Here is a 25,414-nt window from a genome sequence, read left to right on the forward strand (position 1 = left end):
AAACTAAGATCATGGCATCTGGTCCCATCACTTCAGAGCAAATTGATGAGGAAACACCAGAAACAGTGACAGACTATTTTGGGGGGCTCCAAAATCACTGCAGATGGTGACTGCAACCATGAAACTAAAAGATGCTTACTCCTTGGAAGGAAAGTTATGACCAACCTACACAGCTTATTAAAAAGCAGAGACATTACTTTACCAACAAAGGTCCATCTAGTCAAGGGTATGATTTTTCCAGTAGTCATGTATGGATGTGAGTTGGACTATAAAGAAAGCTGATGGCTGAAGAACTGATGCATTGGAACTGTGGTGTTGGAGAAGATTCTTGAGAGTCCCTTGGACAGCAAGGAGATCCAACTGGTCCACCCTAAAGGAAATCAGTCCTGACTATTCATTGGAAGGACTGATGCTGAAGCTGAAACTCCAATACTTAGGCTACCTGATGCAAAGAAATGAGTCACTTGAAAAGACCCTGATACTGGGAAAAGGTAGAAGGCAGGAGGAGAAGGGGATGACAGAGGATGAGATGGTTGGATGGCATCACTGACTGAATGGACATGAGTTTGAGTAAACTCCAGGAGATGGTGATGGAGAGGGAGGCCTGGTGTGCTGCAGTCCATGGGGCTGCAAAGAGTCAGACATGATTGAGCGACTGAACTGAATCTATTTTGATAAAAAGCTCTATTTACCAGGAAGTCTTAATTTCAATTCTGCATGAATAGTTATAAAATATAAAAAGCAAAAACCAACAGCTATCTAAGGAAAAGCAACGTCACTTAAAGTGTGGTAGATTTTGCAGAGGGTGGGATGTATGGAGAAAGTGCCATGGTAACACACATTACCATACCTAAAACAGAGTGCCAATGGGAATTTGCTGAATGACTCAGGGAACTCAAACCTGGACTTGTAACAACCTAGAGGGGTGGGATGTGGAGGGAGTTTCAACAGGGAGAGGACATATGTATACCTATGGCTGATTCATGTTGATGTTTGGTAGAAACCAACACAATACTGTAGAGCAATTATCCTTTCATTAAAAATAGATAAAAATTTTAAAGTATGGTAGATTTTAACACATCTGTCTCATATTTAGCAAAGGTAAGGCTAGTAACTATGCATAAGATTTGAACACACAATTAGCACTTTACCCTTAAAACTCTGAATTCAATACAGTATACATCTTTTCATGTAAAAGTGAACTAGTAAGGACACAAACTAAAGAGAAAAAGAACCCCAAAAAACAGCACATACCATGCTCTCTGGACTTTTCTGGTGGCTCAGAGGTAAAAACTCTGCCTGCAATGTAAGAGACCTGGATTCAATTCCTGGGACAGGAAGACGCCCTGGAGAAGGGAATGGCAACCCACTCGTCTTCTTGCCTGGAGAATCCCATGGACAGAGGAGCCTGGTGGGCTACCGTTCATGGGGTTGCAGAGAGTCAGACACAACTGAGTGATTAACACGTGCTCTCCGATGAAAATTAAATAAAATTTAGAATTAATTACTAAAGTTAACCCCCCATATAAAAGGAGGAAAGTGCTGGAGAGTACCTAATTCCCACAAGCCAGACTAGGAAAACTCACAATTGATGCAGCAATTAGCCCTAGAATGAACATTACTCCAGAGCCACCTAACATATCATAAAAAGAGATGCAAACAGATCAAACTGTTCTCAAGGTCATCTGAACAGAGCTCAATTTTATAGGTATACAAATATCCAGGATGAAATAAATTTATCTTGTCCGGTATTTAATTGAAGACTACCAGGCATGCAGAGAAGCAGGAAAACCTAAATCATAATGAAGAAAATAATCATCAAATCAAATTTAAACCAGATTTTAACACAGATGTTAGGCAGGCAGAAAAGGACATGAAGACAGTTATTCTAACTACATTCCACGTATCCAAAAAGTTGAGGATGGAAGCTGTATAAAAAGAACCATTCACATCGAGCTTCTAGGTATCAATCAAAATTACAATGTCTAAGGTGAAATGTTAAGAGATGTGTATATATAGGTACAAGGGATGCAAAAAAGCAAAATGGCTGTCTGGGGAGGCCTTACAAATAGCTGTGAAAAGAAGAAAAGCGAAAAGCAAAGGAGAAAAGGAAAGATATAAACATCTGAATGCAGAGTTCCAAAGAATAGCAAGAAGAGAGAAGAAAGCCTTCTTCAGCGATCAATGCAAAGAAATAAAGGAAAACAACAGAATGGGAAAGACTAGGGATCTCTTCAAGAAAATCAGAGATACCAAAGGAACATTTCATGCAAAGATGAGCTCGATAAAGGGAAGAAATGGTATGGACATAACAGAAGCAGAAGATATTAAGACGAGATGGCAAGAATACACAGAAGAACTGTACAAAAAAGATCTTCACGACCCAGATAATCACGATGGTGTGATCACTGACCTAGAGCCAGACATCCTGGAATGTGAAGTCAAGTGGGTCTTAGAAAGCATCACTACGAACAAAGCTAGTGGAGGTGATGGAATTCCAGTTGAGCTATTCCAAATCCTGAAAGATGATGCTGTGAAAGTGCTGCACTCAATATGCCAGCAAATTTGGAAAACTCAGCAGTGACCACAGGACTGGAAAAGGTCAGTTTTCATTTCAATCCCAAAGAAAGGCAATGCCAAAGAATGCTCCAACTACCGCACCATTGCACTCATCTCACATGCTAGTAAAGTAATGCTCAAATTCTTCAAGCCAGGCTTCAGCAATATGTGAACCGTGAACTTCCTGATGTTCAAGCTGGTTTTAGAAAAGGCAGAGGAACCAGAGATCAAACTGCCAACATCCGCTGGATCATCGAAAAAGCAAGAGTTCCAGAAAAACATCTATTTCTGCTTTATTGACTATGCCAAAGCCTTTGACGGTGTGGATCACAATAAACTGTGGAAAATTCTGAAAGAGATGGGAATACCAGACCACCTGACCTGCCTCGAGAAACCTGTATGCAGGTCAGGAAGCAACAGTTAGAACTGGACATGGAACAACAGACTGGTTCCAAATAGGAAAAGGAGTTCCTCAAGGCTGTATATTGTCACCCTGTTTATTTAACTTATATGCAGAGTACATCATGAGAAACGCTGGGCTGGAAGAAACACAAGCTGGAATCAAGATTGCCGGGAGAAATATCAATAACCTCAGATAGGCAGATGACACCACCCTTATGGCAGAAAGTGAAGAGGAACTCAAAAGCCTCTTGATGAAAGTGAAAGTGGAGAATCAAAAAGTTGGCTTAAAGCTCAACATTCAGAAAACGAAGATCATGGCATCCGGTCCCACCACTTCATGGGAAATAGATGGGGAAACAGTGGAAACAGTGTCAGACTTTATTTGCATTTGCAGCTCCAAAATCACTGCAGATGGTGACTGCAGCCATGAAATTAAAAGACGCTTACTCCTTGGAAGGAAAGTTATGACCAACCTAGATAGCATATTCAAAAGCAGAGACATTACTTTGCCAACAAAGGTTCGTCTAGTCAAGGCTATGGTTTTTCCTGTGGTCATGTATGGATGTGAGAGTTGGACTGTGAAGAAGGCTGAATGCCAAAGAATTGATGCTTTTGAACTGTGGTGTTGGAGAAGAGTCTTGAGAGTCCCTTGGACTGCAAGGAGATCCAACCAGTCCATTCTGAAGGAGATCAGCCCTGGGATTTCTTTGGAAGGAATGATGCTGAAGCTGAAACTCCAGTACTTTGGCCACCTCATGTGAAGAGTTGACTCATTGGAAAAGACTCTGATGCTGGGAGGGATTGGGGGCAGGAGGAGAAGGGTACGACAGAGGATGAGATGGCTGGATGGCATCACTGACTCGATGGACGTGAGTCTGAGTGAACGCCGGGAGTTGGTGATGGACAGGGAGGCCTGGCGTGCTGCGATTCATGGGGTCGCAGAGTCCGACACGACTGAGCGACTGATCTGATATTATAAACACTGGGTGGCCCCAGGTGGTTCAGTGGTAAAGAACTGTCACCTGCCAATGCAGCAGATGTGGGCTCAATCTCTGGGTTGGGAAGATTCCCTAGAGAAAGAAATAGCAACTCACTCCAGTATTCTTACCTAAGAAATCCCATGGATTGAGAAGTCTGGTGGGCTACAGTCCATGGGGTTGTAAAAGAGTCAGACATGACTTAGTGACTGAACAACTACTATAAACATTAAAGCAACTACAAAAATAAAACAAAAACATATGGGTAATAAGCCAAAAAAAAGAATATAAAAATCACAAAAATACTTTATTAATCTAAACAAAGGCAGAAAAAGAGAAACAATAATCAAAGGGGGTAAGTAGAAGATAAAGAGTAGATGACAGACTCTACATAAATAATCACATTAAATAAAAATGATACTCTCAAAATGTTAAAGACTATCAGATGGATAAAAAAGCAAAACTCACCTACACTGCTCACAAGAAATATAAAGTGTGCACTTAAAATATATGCAGTTTACTATATGTTGTTATAACTAACATACATTTTCAACAGCTCAATAAAGCTGTTTTAAAAATCTAATTTAATATATATTCAACACTATGTTCATTAGTTTCATTCCAGTATGCTTTTTGAAGTGAGAGTTGGTGAAATGGAACTTCAAAAATAAAGTTTCTGGAATCACTCTAGGAAATGCATTGATCTACAGAGTATTTCCTCAGCACTTAAACCTATGCTCCTCTGTGTCCACAGAAGTTTTTACACATGTGAGTACATTCTTGTACTGGCAAGCAGATTCTTTACCACTGGCACCTGGAAGCTCCCCATGCATGCATTCTTAAGAAAAAACCCCCAAAACTTGGAAAACACTCGTAACACATTTACAAAGGAATTTAAAGCAATATAAACAAAACCAAAAAACGACTTTTTTCTTAATGCTTTCAAAAATAGTCTACTGTCCCAACATTTTAACTAGAAAAAAATAACTCAGAATATAATTACTAAAATCTATTTTTATTTTTATATAATAAATCATATTAACATAAATGAAAATGGCAAACTCACTCTTGTATTTAACAATGTAGCAAACAGGCAACTCAATCTCTCTCTTGATAACTGTCCTGAATGTTTTAATTCATCAAAACAAAAGCTAGGAACCTATCTCCTGTATAAATACTTATTTGTTTTTTTAATCTTTCAAATACTTATTATTCATTAGTCCTTTACCATGAAAAGCAAGCAGATACAAATCATACTAAAAACATGCTAAAATTTCAAAGCAAGCAAAATCGCTTAAGATAAGTAGCTCCTCTCTTAACCATACTGATGTTTCAAAATAACTGCAGAAAAGCTCCTGATATGACAGGAAGATAAAAATGTATAGAACTGAAAGAACAAAAAGCACTGAAGGAAGCATTAATATGTGATCGTGATCTGAAAGCATATTAAAAAGCACAGACATGTATTTGCCAACAAAGGTTCACCTAGTCAAAGCTATGGTTTTTCCAGTAGTCATGTATAGATGTAAGAGTTGGACTATAAAGAAAGCTGAGCGCCGAAGAATTGATGCTTTTGAACTGTGGTACTGGAGAAGACTCTTGAGAATTCCTCGGACTGAGATCCAACCAGTCCATCCTAAAGTAAATTGGTCCTGAATATTCATTGGAAGGACTGATGCTAAAGCTGAAACTCCAATACTTTGGCCACCTGATGCGAAGAACTGGAAAAGACCCTGATGTTAGGAAAGATTGAAGGCTGGAGGAGAAGGGGATTACAGAGGATGAGATGGTTGGATGGCATCACCGACTCAATGGACACGAGTTTGAGTAAGCTCCAAGAGTTGGTAATGGACAGGGAAGCCTGGCGTGCTGCAGTCCAAGGGGTTGCAAAGAGTCGGACACAACTGAGTGACTGAACTGATGATGTGAAAATATTTATAAGCACTTTAATTTTAAGATTAAAATCTATAAAGTAAAATAAAATTTTTTCTCTTGCCTTCAACGATTCCACATAGGCACAGAGGAAATGAGATACAGTGAAAAAGACAACCTAATAAACAAAGATACAATGTCCTATTTAAGAACAAAGTCAATTCTGTCTTATCAAACATACAAGCTAAGTATGGCAACATAAAGATAAGGAAAGGCAAACAAGTTGTAATCACTTATGCTTACTTAATAGTTTATATCTGCATAGATAGCACTTTTACAGTTAGATAGCACTTTTACAGTTACACAAACGTTATCTTACTCATTCTCCACAAATATATTTTTGAAATTCTCCACACAAAGCTATTTAACAATTCCAAACCAGCTCTTCTGAGCCCTCAATCAACACCACCATATTAGCCACACTTGAGGTGGTAGGCCAAAACATAAACTTGTGGCCAATTTTAACTGAATTCATTCTGAAAGAACAGTATTTTTATAGAATTATTTGAAAGCTACACAGTCTAGCAAGGGATGAGACAGGAACTCTGAAGTTTAGGACAGGCAGGCGCTGCAAATTACCAAGAATTCAGAGGATTTAGTGCAGTTGCATGCATACTACCTTAAAGTATCTCCTGACACTGGCTGATTACAGCCTATTCAGTTTATCAGAATACCTAAATTTTAACTAATTAAATCCATTTGTGATACCAAACCACTCTAACACACAGTGTAAAGAGTTAAGTACCATTCAAACATTAGTATCAATTGGTACTAACTGCTTTCCGCACAACACAGCAAAGGAGCAAAGGAATTCTCACACAATATGAAGATGGGGAAGAAAGAAGGTAATATCATTTACTGACACCCACCATTCTCTAAAGACTGAGCCAGATACTTCAGTTTCATTAATTCTCATGGAGATAGGAACCTATCAATTTTATTTTACCTCTTTATTAAAAAGTTAAAAATAAACTCAAAACCAAGTTTCAAAGAGACCAAGACACTAGATCAAACAGCAATTAACAGAACCAAACTGAACTAAGAATAAAGTATGCCTTACTCTATGCTACCTCCCAAGACACATCAACAGTTGTGACATTAAAGTTTAGGCTGATACAAGTCCATGCTGAAGGAAGAGGATGCAGAAAAACTATTACAATAATGTTAGCAACGAACTGTCTTTTTCCATGTTCACTATGAACTTTTCTTTCTGTATACTCTCTCTAAATTGTAGTGTCTAACAGGAACATGTCCTCCTCCTCCTCCATCTGATACAACTTGAACTCTATCTACATAAAAATACTTCCCTAATCCCTGGGCTTTGGTGGCAGTAAAGAAATCAGCCCGCAATGCAGGAGATGTGGGTTTGATCCCTGGGTCGGGAGGATCCCCTGAGGAGGGCATGCCAACCCACTCCAGTATTCTTGCTGGGAAAATCCCATTGACAGAGGAGTCTGGTGGGTTACGGCCCATGCGGTCACAGAGTGGGACACCACTGAAGCAACTGACCACCATCAATCCACAGCTACTATTTATTTCATGCTCTTTTCTGAGATTCGGGCTTACATTACCTATCCACTTACATCTTCCACAGGTGTTTCAAACTCAACTTGGCCCAAAATGAATCCACCATCTTTCCCCTCATCTTCTTCAAGTTCTTTATTATTAACATTCCCTTACTACATTGGTAATATTATCTATATCTTAAACCTGACATTCGATTCAGATTCATCCCCCTCTTTTCAGCTCCCTCCACTCCACACCACCCCACCCCCACTACTCAACGAAGCACTCATTTTTCACCCTAAACAGCTCTGCAATGCATTTCTTTCTCTCCATGCCTGCTGTCATTTGATACTTCATGATCTCTTGTCTGAATTTTATTAGTAGCCTCCTTACCTATTCTCACAATATTCTAAGCCCACTTTTTATCCATCCTCCACACACTGCTACCAGAATAATTTACCCAAACCTAAGTCCAACTATCTGTATCACTCATCTACTTAAAATACGTACAGGGCTTCCCACTGCAAACAGGATAACGCCCAGGTTCCCTCATATGATATACAAGTCCTGTTCTTCTTCCCTAACTTCTACTATCTTGTCCACTACCCACTACACAGTAAGACACTAAATGAATCATGGTACATACATGCAAGTCAACAGGCAGTCACTAAAAATATTCATAAAAGAATATTTTAATAAAACTAAGAACATTAAGTATTTATAACTTGAAAAGCATGTTATAAGATAATATCAGCAAGTTAGCGGAAAAAAGAACTCTGAAAATCTCCATTAAAAACAATTAAGAAAAAGTAAACACTAAAACCTAACGTTTTTGGAAACCTAGAAATTAATCAAAGGTTTGCAACAAAGACATTTATTCATGAAAAATGGATGAATCTTAATAAAAACAGTAAGCTTTGTGGCATTTCAAACTTATTGTGTTCCCATCCTCCATCCTCATCTCCATCGCAGCCTTAAAACCAACAGCCCATGAGCACAGTGACAAGCAGCAGCCTATCAGTCACTGGAAGAGTCAGAACAGAATCAGAGTTCTTTCAATGCTTTACTCTGAGAAACATCATTATTTGACTTACCTATCTGCTCCTTCGAAAACTGAGCTCACAAAGCTTGTCTTTATTTAACTTAATTTAGAACTCACCCAGTGCAACAGTTTTTCTCTTGGAGTCATTTGTGAAAAACAATCACTGGCAATTGTTTAACACCACAGCTGCCTGAGGCAGCAATCACTGATGAGGCAAACAACTAACCAAAAAATTTTAAAAAGGGAAAAGCCGGGGGATGTGCTTTCCATAGGGAACTTTAAAGAACACCAACACTATAAAGGGAGTACAGATGGCCATGTGCACGAGCTACAAGCGTATTAAGGAAAGACTGGAAAAATATTTAAACTTTCACCTCTGGCTGATCTTGAGACTGCACAAGAAGGATGTGAAGGCTAAAAAAGTACTGTAAACTGTTTCCTGAATACTGATAGTATGTCCCAAACACATACACAGAGCCCCTTGGTGAAGACTAGGAGACTTACAGACTCCAAGCTTGTAAATAAGTATCCATCCAATCCTTAGCTGAATGAGTGAAGAATCCAGTGGACATAAATAGAAGAAAACAGACTGCACACAGTTCAGGAAAGTCATTAAAGAATCACACAGCAACCATAACAAACAGAAGAAACAACATGTCATGGGAGAGAGGGAGAAACTGGTTTCCAGGGTTGCTGTGCTATTTAAAATGTTAACTTATCAACAAAAATTACAGGATACAAAGATACAAGAAAGTACACTCCGTGTGAAAGAGAAGTCAATAGAAACTGTCCCTGAAAAAGCACAAACATTAGATACACTAGACAAGTGTGATAGTATCAAACACTATCACAAGTTTTAAATATGTTCCAAAAGATAAAGAAAACCATGTCTAAAGAACTAAAGGCAAGTGTGAGAATGGTATCTCACCAAGTGCTGCTGCTGCTGCTGCTAAGTCGCTTCAGTCATGTCCGACTCTGTGGGACCCCATAGACGGCAGCTCACCAGGCTCCCCCATCCCTGGGATTCTCCAGGCAAGAACACTGGAGTGGGTTGCCATTTCCTTCTCCAATGCATGAAAGTGAAAAGTGAAAGTGAAGTTGCTCAGTCGTGTCCAACCCTCAGCGACCCCATGGACTGCAGTCTACCAGGCTCCTCCATCCATGGGATTTTCCAGGCAGGAGTACTGGAGTGGGGTGCCATTGCCTTCTCCGCTCACCAAGTGAGAGAATGTTAATAGTAAGGTGGCTTCCCTAATTACTCAGTTGGTAAAGAACCTGCCTGCAATGCAGGAGACATGGGTTCGATCCCCAGTGTGGGAAGATGCCTTGGAGAAGGGAACAGCAACCCACTCCAGTATTCTGGCCTGGAGAATTACATGGACAGAGAAGCCTAGCAGGCTACAGTCCATGAGGTCCCAAAGAGTCCGACACGACTAGGCAACTTTCACTTCTTTATGTTTTAAAAAAAAGTTTAAAAATACAATAAACAAAATGAAAAGCTCACTAAAAGCTTAACAGCACATTTGAAATGGCAAAATTAAAAGTAAGCAGGGCTTCTCTGGTGGTTCAGTGATAAAGAATCTCCCTGCCAATGACTTGGGTTCGATCCCTGATCTGGGAAGATCCCACATGCTGTTGAGCAACTAAGCCTGTTGAGCAACTAATCCCATAACTATTGAGCCTGTGCTCTAGAGCCCACATCCCACAACTACTGAAGCCTGTGCACCCCAGAATCTGTGCTCCAAACAAGAGAAGCCACCACAACATGAAGTCCACAACCACAACTAGAGTGGCTCCCACTTGCTGCAACTAGAGAAAAGCCCACGCAGCAATGAAGAACCAGCACAGTCAAAAATAAAACAATTTTTTTCAATAAAATACAAATAAGCAAACTCAAAAGGTAGGTTAGTTGAAATTATCCAGTCTGACAAATAGGACTTAAAAATAATGAATAAAAATGAACAGAACCTCAAACATTTCTGGGTCACCATCAAATGTAATAATACATATATATCAGGAGAATCAAAAGGAGAGAAAAGAAACACAAGAATTTCAACAAATAATGGCTGAAAACTTCCCAAATTTGATGAAACACACTTCTCCATATTTTTAAGCAACTCACTGGGGCTTCCCTGGTAGCTCAGTAGTAAAGAATCCACCTGCCAGCGCAGGAGATGTGTGTTCAAGCCCTGGCTTGGGAGGATACCCTAGAGAAGGAAATGGCAACCCACTCAGACCCATATCTAAGCACCTCATAACAAAACTGTCAAAAGTCAACAACAAAAAGAATCTTGAGAATACAAAGAGAGAAACAACACATCAGTTAACAAGAAAGCCTCAAAAAGAAAAATATAATTTGTCATCAGAAAACAGGGAGGCCAGAAGTCACTGAGATGATACAGTCAAAAAGCGTAAAGAATACACTTGGCAACCAAGAATTCTGTATCCAGCAAAACTGTCCTTCAAAAATTAAGGCAAAATTAAGGCATCCTTAATTGAATTTGTTGTTAGCAAGTGAATCCATCAAGATGAAATGAAAAGATTATAGACAGTACATTGAATCTGCTGGAAAAAATACTTTGACCTGTAAGTGAAAAAATAGTAAACCAAACACATGGCATCCAGCTAAAACAATGCACAGAGTTAAATTCAGAGCTCTTGTAATGGAATATGGAACTTCAAAATGATTAGCCCATTCTAGAAAGAAAACAGCTGGGAATTAAGGTTCATCCACTGGAAATTGTTTTACAATAATCAAAACATTTAAAACCTCAAGGCTCAGGATCCCATAGGTCAGAGCCAACCTTTTTGATAAACTCTTGGTAAAGTCTTAGAGACTAGAAGCAAGATAGTTTGTGACACATAGCGTTCTAAAAACTAGAATAGATTTTTACTGAATAGTGGTATAACTGATGGTATATGTTTCTTAAATGTCCAAATGTAATAAAAAAAATGGAAAAAAAAAAAACACTTCAATACAGATCTGAACATCAATAACCTAATGTTCTACTCTACAAAACTAGAAAACAAAGAGCAAAAGCATGGGGAAGAAAGGAAATAATAAATATTAGAATGGAGATAAGTAAATCAGCGACAAGAAAAACAATACTAAGAAATCAAGGAACCAAAATGAGTTCTTTGAAAAGATAACAAAATTGACAAATCTTTGGCTAGGCTATCCAAGATAAAAAGAGATATGATTCAAATTACCAATCTGGAGTGGAAAAGAAAACATAACTGCCAATCTTAAAGTAATAGAAAACATATTAAGAAATACTAGGAGCAACTGCATGTTAGCAAATTAGGTGATCTACATGTAAAGAAAGCTAAGCACAGAAGAATTGATGCTTTTGAACTGTGGTGTTGAAGAAGACTCTTGAGAGTCTTTTGGACTCCACAGAGATCCAAACCAGTCCATCCTAAAGGAAATCAGTCCTGAATACTCATTGGAAGGACTGATGCTAAAGGTGAAATTCCAATACTTTGGCCACCTGATGCAAAGAACTGACTCATTGGAAAAGACCCTGATGCTAGTAAAGATTGAAGACAGGCAGAGAAGGGGATGACAGAAGATGAGCTAGTTGGATGGAATCACCGACTCGATGGACATGAGTCTGAGCAAGTTCCAGGGGTTGGCAATGGACAGGGAAGCCTGGCGTGCTTCAGTCCATGGGGTTGCAAAGAGTCAGACATGACTGAGTGACTGAATTGACATATAATGGACAAATTCAAAGGAAAGACATAAAAGAAACTACCAAAACTGCCTCAAAAAGAAACAGAAGATCTGAACAGATCCATAAAAAGACAGACTTAATAAAAAAGAAAACTGACCTCAAAGAAAAGACCAGGCCCAAATGGCTTCATAGATGAATTCTAAGAATAGAAAGAACACTTTCAAACTAAATCAATGAGGCCAGTATTATCTTCACTCCAAAATCAAAGACATCACAAAAAACCTGCAGATTGATAATCCTTATGAATAAAGACACAAAAATCCTTAACAGACTACTAAAAAACTGAATATGACAACATATAAAAAGAATTACACATCATTACCTAGTGGGATTTATCTCAGAATGCAAGGTCAGTTCAACAAACAAAAATCAATCAATGCAATACACCATATTAGTAAAAGGATCAAAACCCACATGACAGTCTCGATAGACACAGAAAAAGCACTTGACAATAGCCAACATTCTTTAATGATAAAGACACTCAGTAGGTTAGGAATAAAAAATATATATATATCCTTGGGGCTTCCCTGGTGGTTCAGTGGTAAATAATCTGCCTGCCAATGCAGGTGACACAGGTTCAATCCTTGGTCTGGGAAGATCCCACATGCCATGGAGCAGCTAAGCCTGTGTGCCACAATTATTGAGCCTGGGTACCGCGACTACTGAAACCACGCACTGCAACTACCAAAGCCTGAGAGTCCTACAGTCCATGCTTGGCAATGAAAAGCCACTGCAATGAGAAGCTCATGCACCGCAATGAAGAGCAGCCCCTGAGCTCACTGCCATGAGAGAAAAGCCTGCACCACAACGAAGACCCAACACAGGCAAAAATAAAAAAAATTAAATTATATATAATCACAGTAACATCCCCAATCTGATAAAGGATATCTATGAAAATCCCATACCTAACTTCATAATGACTGGTAAAAGACCTAAAGTTCTACCCCTAAAAACATAAACAAGACACAAGGATGTCTGCTTTTACCACTTTTATTCAACACTGTACTGCAAGATTTTGCCAAAGAAATTAGACACTAAATAAAAATCACATATATACTGTAAAGTGAGAAGCATTACATCTCTATTCACAAAAGACATAATTTTGTATATGTATATTAAAAAAATCAGACTGAAAAACTATTTTCGCTAAATCTTGAAACCTGTTCTCGATCTAGTTCTGTACCTCCAAAATAGAAAAGTTTCTCAATTCATATCCCTAAATTCAAAGGCATTCTTTTGAATACTGAAAATAATTAAACATACACACATTTTAAAGTACTAGTAAGGGAAAGTAAATGCTATTACACTAGGAATAGAAGGCATACTTTAAAACAGAGGGTGAAAACAAGATAAAATAGGATAAAAACAGAATGAGTCAGAATGTGAAAAGTTAATTTTAAACACTGTGTAGATCATGCTTCTCAAATTATATATAGGGACAGCTGCTTTTTGTTTTTTGGAGATTTTGTTCGTTTGTTTTTAAATTCCAATTCAAAACAGACTAATGCTTTATAATAAATTGCTAGAAAATACAGCAAAAAGCACCTATACTCTATTCAATGGTCTATACTCTATATTCAATAAGGCAAGTCCTCAATCACACAATTGGATGTCACAGCATTATCACACTGAGATGAGCTTCTCAACACCTCAACTTCTGCACTTAACATGTTACAGACCTGTAAATAAATAGCTAAAAAACTAGCACCAGTCTGTAGGCTACATTTTGAGTAGCAGTAGCATTGACTGGGAAGAATGATGCAGAGGTTTTGATATATAGGCTGAGTATCCTTAATACTGGTACTTGAAATGAGCAATCTGTTCCTGCAATGAATTCAGGAACCTTGCCATTAAATTTTAATTTCTAGGGTGAGGCCTGATAGCTTTATTTTTTAAAAGCTTGAAAGATCACTGCCCTCAACATTCCTGCATTTATAGCTGAGCTCTTCTTTTACATCTACTAAAATTTCAATCATCTTTCAATGTACACTTCAAATGACCCAGCTTCATTTCTTCAAAGCATCTTGTTTATATATGATCCCTTTGAGACTACAAGATCCATCCTCCCTATCCAGGGGGCCGAGGTTCAATCCCTGGTCAGGCAACTAGATAAGACCCAGTGCAACCAAATAAATACTATATAATATATATGATCCTTTTGCCTTTTATACTCATGTTTCATATTTGACATGATTCTCTTATTATACCACCAAGTCCCTTATTCTTTTGCAGTTGCCCCAAACCTAGCAAAGCGTTGTATCAGCTATTCAAATGGTTGCTCAGAACTATTATTTTCAGATTTTTAAAGAAATGGAGGCAGAAATTAATAATTATTTTTCTTAAAGACAATTTACAAGAAATGGCATGATTATAAGCAGCAGCTTATGGTAACAACCAACTTGCCTCCAAAAAGTCCTAAGGACAACTGACAGAAAAGAAAAGATGACTGGGTACTCTGAAGCTACTGATTTTTAAAAATTCAAACACTGACAAATTTTTGGTAACACAAACACACCTTTTACTATCTATGACACTTCAGTTTGGGATGGTGAAGCAAAGAATAATGTTGCTAAGTGATGCAACTTAAAGATTTGGGTTATTCAAAATAAAACATGAACCATGAATTTCACTTCCTTTCATTTATTCTTTGTTTTACCAAAATATAATTTTTAAATAAGTTCCTCTCTACCCATTTTTAATAGGCTAGAAACTGAAAATACAGAATCAAGACCATCATCAAGTATATTCAGAGGTTTGTACTCATTTTTTAAAAACAAAACTCTGCTGACTTTAAATAGATCATTAATATCTGATTCAACTTTAGCACCTTTAAGGTTCCACTTAAAATTCAAATGTTTTAAATTTTTCCATAAACTCTGTGCTTCAAATGCATTTTTTTTCATATAATACCTGAAATTATGTTAATTTTATATACAGCCAAAGCATATAGCTGAGATCAGAACCCAGATATTCTGATTGTACACACTATATACCCATTACTAGTTATTTAATACTCAAATTTCCTTGGAGATCAATTACTATCTGCCACACTGGTCTGTTGAAGGAATTAAGTCAGGTAACACACATGAAATGTTTGGTCCAGCACCTGTCACATGTAAGTGTTCAAAAATAGTAACTCTTATTTTTATATATGATAGCTGCTTCTATAAACAATTCCATTCCTTAAAAATTTCCAAAAGATAGAGAAGAGATAGACCCACATCTAAAATGTACTTTGAGTTCAAAGGTCAAACTATTTAAGTAATTTTAGAATGCTAACAATTTCTGAGAATGCAATGTTCATCTAAAGGAACATACCTAAATTCTAAAATCAATCCCAAAATAATATTTAGACTAGTTCAATTTTTTCATTATTCTAAACAACACTGCGGTGTTTAGACACACTCATCCACTTAGTTCCTCAGGCGAAAAAATACTAAGAAACGGAAGTATTGGTTTCAAAGCATATACATGTATACATTTAAAATTCTCACACTTAATGAAGCCCTCTAATTTACACTTGGCCAGCAATGTATGAGAAAATCTCTTTCCATTATGTCTTGACAATGCCCTTTACAATTTTCTCCCAATTTCATACATTTTTAACAGTTCATAAATTAAGGAAATTAACTCCTTTAAACATGTTGCAAATGTTTCTTAGCTGTTTATCTTTTAATTCTGTTAATGACAGATTTTACCATTAAAAATTTTAAGTGTTTTATAAAGGCAAATTTATCCAACATTTCTATGGCAATTTCTAACTTTAAGTTTTAAAAGCTGTCTTCTCTATCCCAATATTGCAAATGTATGTATTTGCCTTCCTTTTTATACTGAAGAATCTAAGTAATGTAGAACATACTCTGCTAAAAGATATAAAGTAGTGATCTATATATGCTTTTTATCCAAATGAACATCCTTTCTTCCTAATCTTTATCTAAACCACCCTTTAATGAAGTGGTCACCTGAGTTCCTTCTGCAGCAAAGAAGCCATCCCTTTTAACATTCTTTTTAAATGCACCTATTCCTGACCATAAAAGATGTGCCAATCTTTCTCAGAGAAAAATATAAAATTTCCTTTTATTAACTTTAAGCAAAGCCTAATTAAATAAATGGAGACTCCTTGAGATAGGAAAAATATAGCTGACCCTTGAAAAAGACAGGTTTGAACAGTGCAAGTCCATTTACACATGAATTTTTTTCAAAAGTAAATACTACAGCACTACACAATCCACAGTTGAATCTGCAGACGTAGAACCAGCAATGTGGAAGACCAACTATAAGTCACATGTTGATCATCAACTGTGCAGAGGGTTGGTGCCCTAAACCTCTATGCTGTCTTAGGTTCAACTGTAGATATACCACAGATGTCAATCTCCTTTAAATTAAATGTATGGATTCAAGGCCATCCAATTTTTAAAATCCTAACAATATTTACAAAATATAATTGATTTTCAAATTCATATGGAGAAGCAAAACAACAAAACACTAAAAGATTTATATCAGTATACTGTGGCTGCTGTGACAAATTAAGAGCCACAAACTCAGTATTCTGTTTCATCCTCTCCTCCATGTCTATCTACAAGTCAGTTTATTCTGTTAGATATGTTGGGGGGTGGTGGTATATACTTCAAACATGACATGTTGTTGTGCTCACTGATTCATAAGTTTTTTGAAAATCAGATGTTATATAAGAGTCACGAGTTCTTTCAATAATGGTGAAGATTATACAATAACCTCTGCCATAATGCCATAAGAATTCTTCATTTAACATCCTATTTTTTTGCCTTTATTTTTCTGTTTCACACGGGACAAATTTTAGATTTTGAGCCAATTTTTTGCACAGGAAATTAGGATAACCCAAGGGGGGTTCTTTCTGATACTGACTTTAACAGTTTTTTCTATCATTCTTTATTGAAAGGAAGTTGTTCAAAGAAGAGCAGCTTTGCTCTCCTCATACCTACTATATTCCTTCATGAATTACGTAATATTTACTGAGCACCTAATTCATGCTGGGCACTATGCTGAGGTTAGGGATACAAAGCTTAAGAGACACACTTCTACTCTCAGGAAGGTTGTAAGATATAGGCATGCAAATAAGTAATTACATGGTAGTAAAATAACCAAATTGCTAGAAGTAAATCGGAAAAGTTCCTATACCTACCAGATGACAGAGAAGGCTTCAGCAAAGCTCTACAGGTTTCCTGCTATTCTTAAGGAAGAGGTTTTAAGGCTTAAGGCTTTCAGGTGTAAGCATAATTTTTATCCCCTGCTTTCCTTTGAATACAGTTGCCATCTTACACTGTGTAGGTGCCTTCTTGATAGCATCTAGTCTACTTTTTCATTGCACCAGTGGGCATCCAGAAGTCTTATTACCACTCATATTCACGGAGTACTACTTTCACATACAGCATACGTAATTCAAAATTAGTTTGTAAGTAATAGTGATATTTTCTAAAAATGGATTAATGCACCCATCCAAACCATATTAGGTTTTCAACTTAAGAGTTCACACAAAGTCTACTTCCTTTCTATAGTAACTGTCCCTCCAGACTGTAGTTTTGAAATCCAATAGGTGGGATTATCATTTTGTTGCTGATGCTTCTTTCTTTCTTCCTTTCTCCTTCCCTCCTCCCTCTTATTCTTTCTTAGTAAGAAGGTTAAAAGAAATGGCTCATTGATTATGGTACAGTAAATATCATTAGCAAAAGCATAGGCATCGCAGAAAGTGATTTCTCATTCAATATTAATGAAATGTAAAATACCAGAGGGGGTAACAAGAAGTTGAAGAAGAAACTAAGATAAAATTTTCTTTTTCTACCACATTGTCAAAGTTTTATGTCTTAGTGAAAGATGGTGATGTCACTTATACGAATAGAAAAAAAAATTATAGACATTTGTTTGTAGACATTTGATTTTGTCTGTTAGAACAGATCTAACAAACATACTAATTGACTATTTTTCTATTTTCTCCAAAATCTATTTCTACTACATGACCTTTCTAAAAGAGACATTAGATAATATATGAACGTACGTATATACACAAATTGTGATTGAACTCAGAATAAAAAGTTTTAACTAAAAAAAAAAGTATGCTTTCTTTTCTAAGACACTGTAAACTTGTAACTCAACATGCTTCTCTTTTTACTTTGGCTGCCAGGAAATCTAAGAATCAAGTTCAATGCCTTATAGCTATAACCAGCTCATCTCTGGAACCTGATGATGTTACCTTTAAGTAATGGCTATTCAGCTGTTTATCACTAATTGTTCTAGTCTACATTTTATTCAGTCCTATAAGCCATGCAAAATTCTTTGGATGGAATAAAATCCTTAATAAAAGAAGTGTTAATGCAAAAATACAAAAAAAAATTGGTATATTATGCAACAGTTTGGTTTACTAAGCAAATTAATCAGTAACATTGTTTATGTAAATAATCTACTCAGTATATCACTTCTTTGTAAATATACAAAGATAAAATAGTTCAAGAGTCAAACTAAAGAATATAAAGAGTTTGGTATGGGGAGGGAAGAGGGAAGAGGGTGCAGGATGGGGAACACAGGTATACCTGTGGCGGATTCATTTCGATATTTGGCAAAACTAATACAATATTGTAAAGTTTAAAAATAAAATAAAATTAAAAAAAAAGAACAATAAAAAGTCTAATGACATGTATATAGGATTACTTACTAACTTTGCATATCGAATCCTAAAAACATATTCAAATATCAACTTAGTTTATTTTTATATGCAGTTTACAGTTCACAGTTCACAGTGATTCCCATACATTTTCAGATTTCCAGGCATAGCTGTTCCATGTTAATCTAAACTGCTTTCAAGTTATTTACTTAATGAACATAAACAATACTTGTTTCTGTCTTTATACATTACTTTTTATATCTAATGAACACTAGTTTCTCATTTTCCTGATTGAAGATATTTTAATCCAACTTTCTTTTTGAAAACATTGATATATTCAGATTAGAGAACAATTAAATATTTTTCACAGATATAATCAATAGTCAACTGACCATAAATTTCTTCTCTAAATATAAAAGTGTTAAAAAGTAGGGGCCAAGTTGAATGACTATGAATCCAATTTTCAGTCTCATTCATTTAGGAGAACTTATTATCAGCACCTGATGTCCAATGTTCTGAAAACTGTTTATGTTTCAGGGGTTTTTCTGTTCTTTGGTTTGTATGTTTCAAGCAGGTACAGACATCAGATAGGGAAAGTCATTCCTGACAGATGGCAAACAAATGAAGTATACCTTTGACAGCTCCAGTTTACTGACTTAAGAGTTTACAGGCCACGCTGAGGGAAAAGGGAATCTAGGCAGAACCAGTGGAAACCAAGCTAAGAAAATGAGCTGACAGTCCAAGGAAACCAAGGTAACTCGAGTCCACATGACAAAAGTACCAAAGATGAAAGAGCCATACCCAGTAAGATCCTAGAAGACTGGAGGAGGTTTCCTTTCAGTCTGAGCATAAATACGTGCAAGGAAACGTGCCAAGACAGGAAAAAGAACTATGTGAGGGAATATGAGAGAACAGTGCCAGAGGCTCCCATAAGCTGGCGAACAGTGCCTGCTCCCAAGAGCTGGGCTACGAAAAAATCCCTCATACCTGTGGGGCACTGAATGGAATATTCATGAAGGTATTGCCTCATAATACATAATTACCCTTAGATGGATCCACTCAACAAACTCTAAAGGCAAGACTTGAAATAATCAAAGTGTTTTCAAGTAATTTAACAGCATCTCAGTAAAAAGCTCAAGAATTTACAGAAATATAAAAACACTTTGAGGCTAAGAAGGCAAAATTCACAATGAGACATCCAAAGATAACTCAGCATTAAAAGAAGCAGGAAAAATAACCCAGGATGAGAAGAATAACCAACTGATAGAAACTGACCCAGAATAGATAGAGATGTTAGGATGAGCAGAGAATATTACAGAGGGTATTTTACTTGTATTCTATATTCAAGAAGCTAAGAAAATATACAGATGATATAATTTTATATGCACAGACAGACAACACATACACAAAGAAGTAGATAAAAACTACAATATCTGAGATGAAAAATAAACCAGTGGGATGGCAGACTAATATAGCAAAAGAAAAGACTCGTGAATTTGAGGAGTAGCTATAGGAACTACCCAAGATAAAACACAGAAAAAAGAATCTAAAAAAAATGGAAAGAATATCAGTTCTTTTTCAAACGCTATAAGATCTTCCAATATAATACTTCCTAATAGATGAGCCTGATATTAATACCTTTTTATATGCCAATAAGTCAAACAAAAAAATAAAAGAAGGGAGGGGAGAAATAACTGGGAAAAAAATGGCCCAAAAGTTTACCAACTTTATGAAAATGCTAAACCTACAAATCTAAGCATCTCGATGATTCTATGGCAAGAAATATTGAGAAAACTACACCACTGCACATCATAATTAAATTGTTCAAAACAAGTGATGAAGAGAAAATCTTAACACAGTATTGAGCATTGGTCAGAGATGTATTAATGCCACAGGCATTAGTTTCAGCAAAAATTCCATGCTCAATAATGTGTTAAAAGTAGCCAGAAAAAAAGAGAAGAAAGAAGATATACAAGATAAGGGGAAAGCAGACTTCTTATCAGAAACAATGCAAGCAAAAAGACAGTGGAGCAAAATCTTTATTTAAAAGACTAAGGAGAAAAGCCATCAACCTAGAATTCCAATTGCAGCAAAACATCTTTCAAATAAGAAAGCAAAATATAGATTTTGACATTAAAAAAGTAAAGAATCCATCACCCGAAGAGCATCATTACACAAGAAATGTTAAAGGAAATCCAACAAAAACAAAATGATGCTGGATGGATAGAAATCTCTCTGCAAAGGAATGAAGAGTACTGAAAATGGCACTAAATGGGTAAATACATATCTTTCTCTTCATTATTTAGAAGTCCTTAAAAGATAACTGCTTGTTTAGACAAAATGTGTAAGTAAATGTATGATCAAAAAAGTATAAAGTCTGGGAAGACAAATGAAAGTAAACTCTTGTAAAGTTCTTATACAAGAAGTGGTACAGTGCTCGCTTCGGCAGCACATATACTAAAATTGGAACGATACAGAGAAGATTAGCATGGCCCCGGCACAAGGATGACACGCAAATTCGTGAAGCGTTCCATATTTAAAAAAAAAAAAAAAAGAAGTGGTACAGTGTATTACTTAAATAGTAAATAGACTCTGGTAAGTTGAAAATATTAATTATAAATCTTAAATCAACCAGTAAAATATTAAAAGATTATAGCTAATTAAGACAATAAAAGAAAAATGTAAAAAAATCATACATTTATTCAACTAATACAAAAAAAGGGCAAAAAAAGAGAACTATGAAAAGATAGATGGTGGCTTTCTGGTGGCTCAGAGGGTAAAGCATCTGTCTACAATGTGGGAGACCTGGGTTTGATCCCTGGGTTGGGAAGATTCCCTGGAGAAGGAAACGGCAACCCACTCCAATACTCTTGCCTAGAAAATCCTATGGACAGAGGAGCTTGGTGCAGGCTACTGTCCATGGGTTCACAAAGAGTTGGGCACAACATAGCGACTTCACTTTCACTTTTCATGAAAAGATAAGCCAAATAGAAAAAAGCAAGATAACAGACAAATATAACAAAGACAACAAATTTAAATCAACTCAAACAAATCAATAATGACTTTAATTATACATCATCCAGTTCTAAATGATAAGTTACCGGTCTGAATCTGAACAGAACAATTAAGAGTAAGAAGACTAAATCACTAATCAAAAGTATCCCAACAAAGAAACATCCAGAACCAGCTGGCTTCAATGGTGAATTCTACCGAATCCTGTCGTTTGCTACAGCATAGGCAGACTTTGAGGGCATTACGCTAAGTGAGATGACAGAGAAAGAAATCCTGTATGATCTCATTTACACGTGACATCTAAAAAACCAAACTCAAACAAACAGATCAGAATGGTGGTTGAGGCAGTGAATATGAGGGGAAAATGGGTGAAGAGGGTGAAAAGGTATAAATTTTTAGTTATAAATAAGTTCTGGGAATGTAAGGTACAGCACAGTGACAAAGAAAACAAAAGTCATCCAAGTATCTTAATTAAAAGGCCAAGATTACATTATATTAAAAATTAAGATTTAAACATATATGCTGGCTCCAAAAAAAATCTTCTTTATATAAATGCAACAAAACAGATTAAAACCAGAAAAATACATATCCTAGTAATGCTAGTCAATGAAAGCAAAAGTCTATATCACTATTAAAGTAGATTCCAGAGCAATGGTTATTACCACAGATAAAGATCATTTCATAAGGCAAAAGAAGTCAATTTATAAAGATGAGATAATAATCCCAAATGTTTAGAAACCTAGTAACAGAGCTTCAAAATACATTAAGCAAAATCTGATAGAACTTGAAAGAGACAAACTCCAATTACAGTCAGAAATTTCACATCCCCATGTTTAATAATTCATAAAACAAGGAGAAAGAAATTCAGCAAGGATATAGGAGACTTGAACAATACTATCAAACAACTTGTCCTGACACTTTTCAAACACTCAACCCAACAACAGCAGAATATATACTGTTTTCAAGTAAATATGAAACATCCATCAAGTTAAAACATATTCTGGGCTATCATATTTCAATAAATTTTGAGGAATTCAAGTCACAAAACATATGTTTTCTGAAAATAATGAAATTATCACAGAAATCAATAACAGAAAGATATCAGGATATTCCACCAATATTTGAAGCTAAAGAACACACAGGTTAATAACCCATAGATCAAAAAAGAAATCAAAACAGAAATTAGAATGCATTTTGGACCTAGATGAAAATGAAAATACAAAATACCATAATTTGTAGGACACTGTTTAGAGAAAATTTCTATCAACATATACATACATTATAAAGAAAAAAGGTCTCAAATTAATAACCTGTTTACACTTAAAGAAACTAGGAAAAGAGCAAATTAAACTAAAACTAAGCAGGAAAAAGAAATAATAAAGACCAAAGCAGAAATCTATTAAATAGAGAAAAATCAATGAAGTCACAAGCTGGTTCTTTTAGAAGATCAGTAAAAGTGATAAGCATCCAGCCAGACTGATTAGGAAAAAAAGATAAATTATCAATATCAGGAATGAGGGATGACATCATCACAGATTGTATAGGTATCAAAGAACAACAGGAAGCATTATGAACAACTTTATACCTATAAATCTGACAACTTAATATGAAATAAGAAAATTTCTTGAAAAGACACAAACTTCTGTTTCAAGAAGAAACACATAACCCAAACAGCCCTCTACCTATTAAAGTAGTTAAAAACCTTCCTTCCAAGAAAACTCCGTATCTAGATGGCTTCATTGGTGAAGTCTACCAAATGTTCACGAGAAAAAAAAAAAGATACAAATTTTCTATGAACAATTTCCAGAAAACGAAAAAGAAAGGAATGTTTCTCAATTAATACTATAAGGCTAACATTATGTTAAAAAAAAAGCAAAATACAAGAAAAGTAATATCCCCCATAAACATAACTACAAAATTACAAACATTCTAGCATATAAAATCCAACATTATATGAAAATGACATGATGTCACAATTAACTTAGGCTTACAGAGGACTGCAGAGTTGATCCAACATTTGAAAATCCAGACTGGGATTTATCATATTGACAGAATGAGGGGCTTCCTTGGTGGTCCATGGGTTAGTTCAGACTTTGCGTCCCAGTGCAGGGGGTGTGGGCTCAATCCCTAGTCTTGAGTTAAGACCCCACATGCCTCAAGGCCAGAAAAAAAACCCATAAACAACAGAAGCAATACTGTAACAAATTCAATAGAGACTTTAAAAAAAGTTAACAACAACAAAATCTTTAAAAAACAAAATGAAAAAAAATTAAAAAACCTGTTAACCTCAACAGAAACAGAAAACAGCATTTGACATACCTAGTATCCATTCTTGATGAAAACTCTCAGCAAACTAAGAGAGTAAGACTTTCTCAACATGACAAAGAACATTTATTCAAAAGCCTACAATGAACATGATATTACATGGTTAGTTTAAAAATAGATCACCTTACCCTTAAGATCAATAAAAAGACAAGGATATCCACTCTCACCACTTCTATTCTACACTGTACTAGAAATTCCAGTAAGTGCAATAAAACAAGAAAAAGATACAAAGGCATCCAGATTAAAAAGAAGACTTAAAGGCTCTATTAATGAGTTCATGTATGTAAAAGATTCAATGAAATCTATATAATACTAATAGAACAAGTGAATTTAGCACAGTTTCAGGATATAAGCTCAATATATAAAAATCAACTGTATTTTACTATCAGAAATAGTCATGAAGATACAATTTACAAGGATATAAAAAGTACAAAATATTTAGGGATAACTGACAAAAGATGCATTTAAGACCTGTATATTAAAAAATACAAAACACTGCTAGAGAAATTAAAGGAGGTCTATATAAAACAACAGAAAAGGCCCTGGCACCCCACTCCAGGACTCTCGCCTGGAAAACCAAATGGACAGAGGAGCCTGGTAGGCTGCAGTCCATGGGTTTGCTCGGAGTCGGACACGACTGAGCGACTTCACTTTCACTTTTCACCTTCCTGCATTGGAGAAGGAAATGGCAACCCACTCCAGTGTTCTTGCCTGGAGAATCCCAGGGACGGGGGAGCCTTGGTGGGCTGCCATCTATGGGGTTGCACAGAGTCGGACACAACTGAAGCGACTTAGCAGCAGCAGCAGCATATAAAACAAAGAAACATACCTTCTTCATCTACAGATTCATAACAATCTCATTCCCAGCAAAATTTTTTATTTATTCATTTATTTATTTTAGAAATTGACAAGCTAATCTTATGGAAAGTTAAAAGACAAGGCATAGCTCCCTTCTCCCACAGCAAAAAAAAAAAAACCTTTGGTAAGGAAGAAAAAAGTTGGAGTGTCTATACCATCTAATTTCAAGATTTACTATCAAGTTATAATAACAACAACAACAATAAAAAGCACTGTGGTATAGGCAGCAACACAGACAAACAGATCACCAGAACAAAACAGTCCCAAAATAATTCTATACATATAGAGACAACTGAATTTTGGAAAAAGTACAAAGGCAATTCAGCAGAGAAAGGGAAGTCTTTTTCAACAAATGGTGCTAGAACACTTGGAGATCCATGTGCAAAAAAAAAAAATCCTTCCATATCTCAAACTATATTCACAGCTAACTCAA

General features: G+C 36.1%; 1 protein-coding gene and 1 non-coding gene across 7 annotated transcripts in view; one reads left to right on the forward strand and one right to left on the reverse strand.

Annotated features, from left to right (window-relative positions):
* Positions 1–25,414, reverse strand: part of RALGAPA1 (Ral GTPase activating protein catalytic subunit alpha 1) — a 210,700-nt gene that overhangs the window by 177,986 nt on the left and 7,300 nt on the right. The window lies entirely within an intron of this gene.
* On the forward strand, positions 21,220–21,326 carry LOC139178517 (U6 spliceosomal RNA). Its single transcript, XR_011562901.1, has one exon. It is a non-coding gene; the product is annotated as a U6 spliceosomal RNA (small nuclear RNA).

Source organism: Bos indicus, chromosome 21 (genome assembly GCF_029378745.1).
Source record: "Bos indicus isolate NIAB-ARS_2022 breed Sahiwal x Tharparkar chromosome 21, NIAB-ARS_B.indTharparkar_mat_pri_1.0, whole genome shotgun sequence".
NCBI classification, from domain to species: domain Eukaryota; kingdom Metazoa; phylum Chordata; class Mammalia; order Artiodactyla; family Bovidae; genus Bos; species Bos indicus.